Raw genomic sequence first — 6,760 nt, 5'->3', positions numbered from 1 at the left:
CCCAATCTGAATTTTAAAACAGCAAAATCTCATACTAGTTCTACAGATGATTCTGATACACAATCTGGATTAAGAACCACTGTCCTGTAGTTGTGAAGTCTATATATTTTGGTATTTTCTTTACCTTTTCTCTAATTAACCAGTCTGAAGGAGTTTGAATTTTGGTGGTCGTACATCGTCTGCAAGAGAAACACATTAACATCTATGCACATAGAGTTCTTTGTAGTAATTTCGGATGATTGACTTGGTGGCTCCAGGTAGGAAAGCCAGGCTTCGTGCAAGTTATTCAGTCACTACAGTTTTGGAGGACTCTTAACCCCAACAGGAAATCACTTGTGCTATTTTAAATTTATAAAGCTATTATAAAGAGCTGCCTCCAGTAAAAAATACATATGCCACATACCCACAGACAGCAATATTAATCATTTGTTATTGGAGTTAGACCTTATAATCAAAAAGCAAATGATTTAAGATAAAATTACCATTGAGGAGTTTAATACTTTTCAAGGAATCTTCACGTCAACCTTGATCCCAGACCAATAGAATGGAATAACAACAGGAATGTTCAGCATTTCGATGCAGGGAGAAATCCAAAAGTTTGTCCTATGTAAGATTTTGCTTTTCCCATATTTTTGAAGCTAATCAGCAGATACATAAGAACCTGGAAGAAGCTGCTCAATTAAGGTTAAAAAAAAAAAGCAATTGTTAGCAATGTGGTGCTGAAATCAAGACTTAACTTTGAAGTGTCAAGAATGATACCCCACGCCCCATCCCCTTCATGTGATTTTTAAGAATTAGCTTTATATATTTCTCCAGGTATTAAAGTGGATGTCTACCTTTGCCATTTCAGAACCTAAAGGCAGAATCTAATGGTAAAATGAAGACAACCTTGTTAGTTCTAATAACTCAGATATTTTCATCTAGAGTAAATATTTACCATTGGGTTTGTATTCTGGGAATTAGCCCAAGACTACGCTGCTCAAATGGGTGCAAATATACTCTCAGGTTGCAATAGCATGACTAGTAGTATTTGAAGCAATAATTGTTCCATCTTGGATTATCAGTTTTGCTCTTTGCTTTGGCAAAGTTTTTGTTTTTCTATTTGTGCCAGTTGTATTAAAATATTACTAGGTTAAAAACAAACACAAATATATTTATTCACTACTGTATCCCTGTAATAATGCCTGGCATGCAGTAGGCCCCTAATATTTGTTGAATGAATGAATTATAGAATAGAGTACAAAATTAATTCTAATGTATTTTAAAGTAAAGCATGAGAGTTCAAAGAAATGTTCTATTTGCCATCTACAACTTGGAATAATGTTCCTAGATCCTGCTTCCTGCACTTTTGCCAGCAGAGGTGGATGCCTTGGGGAAAAAGTTGGATAAATGCTGATCTAAGGCAACACATCTAAATGGTTATGTGAACATTTCCCAGTTGAGGTAAAACTAAGAGGAATGATAATAACATCTCATCAATTTAAAGGATGAGTTCACTGATTGTACTGTCATACTCCAGAGATACATGTGCCAAGAAGCAAAGAGATACACTCTTGTATTCCAGAAAAACGATGATTTGTAAGTGTTCAATATTTGTGTGGCAGCCCTTTTAGGTGTAATGATGTGTAACAGAAAAGTAAATGAACTACTTCAAATAGCTCTCAATGTTTGTCTTTCAGAGGACATATGAGTCAGGCAGCAAAAGTTGGAGCCATTGTATGATTGTGTGTCAAAATGAGAGTCACACACTTCAAGACCTGTAGGGACTAATTTTAGAAAAAGACTCTTCAGAACAGATGACACATGAAATGTGAGTTTATGTAAACATGTAGATTTGAGTAGCATTAGTTTGTTTTCTGTTTAGGAACTGTATCAAGGTGACAAAGATGAAAGAATGCTGCCAGAAAGGTATATCATTAAATTTTCAGGGTTCCATTGGTGAAGTTTCAAGTAACCTTTCACTTAAGTTACTTGTGTCAGAGGATGGATGATGGGGTCATTTAAATTGTTGGACAAAGTCATGAAAGGATTTTAAAATTTTGTCATAAAAATAATGATGTTTTTAATTTTACGTCTAAAACAAATTTGCATTATCCTGTGTTAGTGACTGAATCTCAACTCAGTTCTCATTTTTTAGTTCAACTTTTAACAACCTTATTTTCATTGACACCATGGACAGCACAGTAAAAAAAAAAATACACAAATTTCCTTTTCTGTTATTGATTTGGAATGATCACTTTAAAAGAGCCATCAAATACACCTACATGTTGAGCCACTCTTTATCATTAAGGTGAAAAGTTCATTTCAGTTAAGGTATTTGAGTGCTAGTATGTGCCAGCCTTTCTTTGCGTTAATGTTTTTTTTTCCTCCCCTCCATGAAGGGAAGAAAAAAAATTAATTCAGCCATGAGTTTTAATATTCTGGTGAGCACCTTATCCATTTGTAGCCACGCCAACAAATTTATTCTGTGATAGACCAAACTTACAAAGTCACTGCAATTTCAGCAAGCCCCATTCCCAACATGAGTGCTGTCCACGGTCCTGAACCATCAATGCTAAATAGTATTTAGTTGTTGATCTTCATCCTGTCATGCAGTTACATATTCCAGGAATACTGAACCAAGTGAGGACAAAGATAGCAGTGGGTTGCTGCAAAGGAGGTGAGGGGAGGGGAGAGAGAGCAAGTGAGAAAAAGAGACTAGTGGTGATGTTTTTAAATAATTGAAGTAAAAAAGAGAGAGAAGAGGTTCTACCCAGTCCACCAAAGCTTTTTAATTTCCTTACATAATTAACATGATGAATTTTAAATAATTGTTATATTTAGTTTTGTTTTTCCACCTTTTGGCCATTTCTACTACATATTTACTTATTTTAAAAAGTACTTGCTAGACCTTCCTCTTACAGCTACTACCTATCTCTACCTTTGCAGCTGTTCTCCTTTACAGAATAATCTCTATTAGTTTTCTTGACTTCTTCATCTCCCTACACAAAGATGAAGGATATTTAGCTCTGAAAATCCTTCACTGTTGAATATTTAGATTGTTTTCAATTTTTACATAATGAACAATGCATCACGAGATTATTGGCTGCAAATAAATAGGAATAATAAAACATAAAAGAAGTTTTAAGTTTAAATTTTTTTAAAAAAAAAGGTAAACACAAAATATTTGCCAAAGATAAAGGGTTGCAAAGCTACCTTACGATGCGCTCTTATACCAATACTAAAATAAAACTTACAACAACAAAATTAGTGATTAGGAAATTACAGTTTTGATGAACTTGGCATTTCTATCAAAGTCATATTTGCCACCATTCTCTCAGTAGCTTTAGGCCAATTTCCAAATTGCTTTCAACAAATTAGTTTTATTTGTTTATGTTATATATGTATAATTTAAATTATATTTATAATTTTTTCAGTCAGATTTCCTGGAGAACAATAGTTGTTAGGTGCCTACCAGAAAATAAGACTAGAAAGTCATATTGGAGCCATATTGTGGAAGGCTAAGGAAGTGGGATGGGAGCAAAGGTCATGTCAATTATATACTAAGCTTATATTCTATGCAAACTAACCCCTTCCTACCACATATATTATTGAAAAATTATTTGCTTGCTATTTTATCAATGTCTTTTATAAATTAAAATTTTTCTTATTACAACTATATCTTAAAAACACCAATAAAATTGCCAGATCATTAATATTCCTGCTTTTATTATTATAAGATAATGTACCAGTTCTTCAAATATACCTTTGAGTAGAAGGATGGACCTGAAAATTGATTTGGGTTTATTTAAGAGAAAAAGAAACCTTTCAACAATCCTAAATCTCAGATTTTTAATAGCATTTTTCTTGTTTATGGCCAGTTTCCTATTTATTTCCTATTATTGTTTGACAGTGCCCATTTATATTGGAAAATCAAAATGGAAAAGTACATTAGAAAACATAAGTCCTTCAACTTAAAGATGTACGATATTGGTATCTGGTTGAGTAAGTTTCTAGTCAGAGGTTTTTCTAGTCATTTCTGTTCAAAAGTGGGATCCACCAGAATGTACACGTGATGATGGACCTTGTCTGTCTGCTCCCCAGTTTATTGTTACTCTGAGAATAATGCCTAGCAGAGGGCAGGCACTCTGTAAATACTTGTTGAGTGTATACATGAATAAGTCCTTTTGTACTACTGTTTTGTAACATTGTAATTTTTATTTTATTTTTTTGAGATAGGGTCTCACTTGTCACCCAGGCTGGAATGCAGTGGCATGATCTCAGCTCACTGCAGCCTTGACCTCCTGTGCTCAAGCCATCCTCCCACCTTAGCTGCCAAATTAACTGGGACTACAGGCATGTGCTACCACACCTGGCTTACTATTATTATTATTTGTATTTTTTGTAGAGATAGGGTTTCACCATGTTGCTCAGTGTGGTCTTGAACTCCTGGGCTCAAGCAATCCGCATGCCTCGGCCTCCCAAAGTGCTAGGGATTACAGGCATAAGCCACAACATCTGGCCCCTGTAATTTTTAAAATACATAATTTGTTAGATATATAGATTGGGATAAACGAAAATGTGACAAAAGGAGCGTCCCTCTGCCAATTTAGAAATATGGATAAAAATACTTAAGATACACGAAGCTTTGGGTAATTGCCATACACACACTCTACCCCCAGTATACCAGTATTTTACAAATTTTAAAACCAGTAACAAATATTTGTTTACAATACCATTCTGCCTAAAATTTATCTATTAGCCAAATTGCTTTATGCATTTGGTCAAATTGCATTTAGTCAAATTGTTTTCAGCCAAACCTTATGCGCACATGCTAGCCAGTGGGATGATAAAAGACAAGAGATGTAGTCTGTCTGCTTAAGGTATTCTCACATTTCTGTGCACATAAATACAGTATTGAATGAAAACTTACAGGGTGCTCCAGGGTCAGAAAGGAGGGACATCCAAGTTAACCTGGGATTGGGATGGCCCAAGGAGTCTTCTCAAAAGAAGTGCTTGAAATGACCAGTTGGAGGGCAGGAGCTGTGTTTTATTTGGCTTTATATTTATAGCTTTGTAGAGAATCTATACTAAACAATTATTGGATGAAATAATCATTGAAATCTGAAATAATTATTCATGTAGTAATTTATTGGATGACTAAATGAAATCAAGTTGAAGATGCATGGGAACATGTTTAAACTGTTGTATCTTGGAATTTAAGCTGGATGAAAAAATAAGTCAAAGGAAGCATTTATGTGGGGAGAAATGGAAGCTACATATCTCTTTTTTAAAATCAAAGATTATTCCTAATGGGAAATAAGGAAAAGAGAGAAAATTTGAATCCTGGGAGATTGAGATTGGAAAGAAGCATAAGAGACTTAGGTTTCTGAGAAGTTCTTTCAGATAATGACAAGTTCAAGAGTGGTTCTTTGAGGTAGGAGATGGGTGAAGTGGGGCAAAAATAATAGTTATTTAATGATATTAATAAGTTATGAGGTTAGAATGTTAAGGATAGGTTATACAGAGGACACTAAAACTGCCAAAGATATGGTAACTCAGGTATGTTAGTTGGTCTTAACTCAAAAGGTAAAAAGACAGTCATAGTCTTATATTCCTGTAATTTGCACCAGATTTAAAAGATGGAATACTGAGTTCAAAGACTCAGAAATGGTTTATTTTGATTAGATGCTTCCCAAATGGCATTAATATTTAAAGAGAAAAAAAGAAAAAGAAAAGAAAAAAAATCCCAACAAAACTTAGATTTTTCAAGACATGAGACTATTGCGGCTAAAACTACAAAAAAAGAAAAAAAACTATTTTCTATACTTTTATTGGAAAGATGAATTCCATGTGCAGGTGGCAAGACGAATTGTGTGTGCAGGTGACCTGGCCCAGGTAGTGGTCTCAGTGTGAATGCTTACGCTAAATATGTCCTTAGAAATAAAAACTAGACTTCTTCTTAAATATACTGGATTAAAATGATCCTGAATTAATTCATCTAAACATTGAAATAACTTGCTTTTCTACTTCAAACACAATTTTGCTTAGGAGATCTTTTGATACTGAAGCAAAGAAGTGGCCTTGGGGCTCTTTCTAAGGGTAGAAATCTTGGATAAAAATGTGTGTGTGAGTGTGTGTGTGTGTGGCGGCGGCGGGGGGAGGGGCGCAGTCAGAATGTGGAATTCAAGCCACTGCATCTGCAGTTGGGAGGAAAGGAAGTGAGTTGGGTTGGGAATGCACCTAATCCCCTCCAGTATTAAAAGGTGGAAAAATGCCAGCGAAAGTTCAAGGTTTAAGATTATTACAAAGGTGGGGAGGGTTATTAAATCACATATTTAAATAACAGTGAAGTGCAGAGCCATATTGGAGCCTGAAGCAAAGGAAAAATTTGTGTTATTTAACATTTTGATGTTTATTTTGTACATCATAGATTTTACATTAATTTTGATTTTTATATATATTGCATTAAAATATTATTTCTTTTGATTAGTGAGTTTCAGTGCCTCCTTAAAGTTTGCACCTGAGACCAATGCCTCACTCACCTCACCATAGTCCTCAGCAGATCAAGGCAGCTTACAGGTTCCGTGACCTCAATCTCCAAGACCATTAGGTAGAAAGGCCTGTAAATGAAACCACATGGGGTTTCAGGCAAGGGAGTCTTCATTGCTGAAATGATAGTGCTCAATGGATGAACAAAATGAAGCCATGTTATTGCTGGCCCCAAAGAGATAGTTAAACGAACTATCTGTATGATAAAAGGACCTGGAAATCACTGGGA

The sequence above is a fragment of the Macaca thibetana genome, chromosome 4 (genome assembly GCF_024542745.1).
Source record: "Macaca thibetana thibetana isolate TM-01 chromosome 4, ASM2454274v1, whole genome shotgun sequence".
NCBI lineage: Eukaryota > Metazoa > Chordata > Mammalia > Primates > Cercopithecidae > Macaca > Macaca thibetana.
The sequence above is the reverse complement of the archived record's forward strand: the minus strand, read 5'-3'. Positions refer to the sequence as shown.